The sequence below is a fragment of the Etheostoma spectabile genome, unplaced genomic scaffold, assembly GCF_008692095.1.
Source record: "Etheostoma spectabile isolate EspeVRDwgs_2016 unplaced genomic scaffold, UIUC_Espe_1.0 scaffold431, whole genome shotgun sequence".
NCBI classification, from domain to species: domain Eukaryota; kingdom Metazoa; phylum Chordata; class Actinopteri; order Perciformes; family Percidae; genus Etheostoma; species Etheostoma spectabile.
In genome coordinates, this window is record NW_022605607.1 from 364,169 (window position 1) to 366,153 (window position 1,985).

Genomic DNA, 1,985 nt, shown 5'->3' on the forward strand with positions numbered 1-1,985 from the left:
ACACGAGAGAGCGAGAGTCTGCTGCAGCAATGCCATTAGAGGGAGAGAAGAGAAGAGAGAACGAACGAGAGAGAGAGAGAGTCTCTGCAGTCGATGCCATTAGAGAGAGAGAGAGAAGAGAGAGAGAAACGAGAGAGAGAGAGTCTCTGCAGCAGATGCCATTAGAGAGAGAGAGAGAGAAACAGAGCGAGAGAGAGACAGAGAGAGAGAGAGACTACCAGCAGCAATAAAGCATCCAGATGGTACAGATGACCTAATTCATCCTCCCTTCACCCCCTCCCTCTCTGCAGAGGGGGGGGTGGGGGGGCATTATGAGACAAAGCCAGTGAACACCTGCGGGACGCGCCTTGTGAAGGTGTCCCCCCCCCCCCCCACACACACACACACACACACACACACACACACACACACACACACACACAATGAATCTGTTATTAGATCTGCAGCAGCTAGACAGGGGACAGACCGGGGACAGACAGGGGACAGACAGGGGACAGACAGGGGAAGTACTTCTTTTATTAATCTTAAAGAAAACTGAACAATGATTAATCAACTGGTTGTCAACTACTTTATTAATTTATTAAAACTATTTTAATATAAATGTGATTAAAACTATTTTAATTTATTAATCCGTTGTTGAATCCTTCCTTTCATCCTCTTTTCTTTGTGTCCTTTCTTCCGTCTTCTCCCCTTCCTTTACTTGCCTTCATAAAAACTAGAGCTGCAAAGAGATTGAGTTTTTTGTGTAGACAGAGACAAAGAGACAGACAGGCAGGCAGATAGACAGGAAGACAAAGAGACAGAGAGACAGACAGGCAGGCAGATAGACAGGAAGACAAAGAGACAGAGAGACAGACAGGCAGGCAGATAGACAGGAAGACAAAGAGACAGAGAGACAGACAGGCAGGCAGATAGACAGGAAGACAAAGAGACAGAGAGACAGAAGCAAACAGACATGCAGCGAAGAGAGAGACAGAAACAGACAGGCAGAGAGACAGACAGGAAGACAAATAGACAGGAACAGACAGGCAGAGACAAATAGACAGACAGAGAGAGAGAGACAGGCAGGCAGATAGACAGGAAGACAAAGAGACAGAGAGACAGACAGAAGCAGACAGACATATAGAAACAGACAGGCAGACGAAGAGAGAGATAGAAAAACAGTCAGACAGACAAAGAGACAGACAGAAACAAACAGGCAGAGAGACAGACAGGAAGACATAGAGACAGACAGATATAAACAAGGGGTATTTGTTGAGCACTCGCCTGCCTGTTGTGTAAGATGAGAGCACACTGTATCTATGAAGGCTCTTAACGACCTGATGTGTGTAAATTGATCCCTCGTGTGCAGATGATGTTCCGCTGTACTCGGTGTTAGTGTCGTGAATGAATTACCAATGTTGTTTTTCTTCTTCTTGCCCGCCACCAATCCACTCAAAGGTTTAACAACAGTCCTCCAACCCATCCCCCCCCCCCCCCCGAATCTGACCCACTGTCAACAATCAGTCCTCCCAAAAGTATGTATCACAATTTTTCTAATAATAGTCTAGATAAATGAAAGTACATTTACAGGATATTTACTATAACATTTGAACTAGAGCGAGCTACACGCCCCCCCCCCCCCCCCCCCCAATATTCTCCATCTATATAAATCAGTTCTTCCAGAAAAATGTAGGTATTTTTTCCTGATTGTTTCAAAAACCCTTGATTATGCGGCACGGTTTTTCTTGGAGAATTTTCAGAAAAACCGTGCCGGCATAATCAGGTTTTTGAACAATCAGAAAAATCCTACATTTTTCTGAAGACTGTTATTATTATAGATGAGAATATTGGGGGGGGGGGGGGGGGCTTTAGCTCGCTCTAGTTCAAATGTTAGTAAATCATCTGTAAATGTACTTTCATTTATCTAGACTATTATTAGAAAATTGTGATACATACTTTTTTGGGAGGCCTGATGGGGGGGTGTTGACAGTGGGTCATGATTC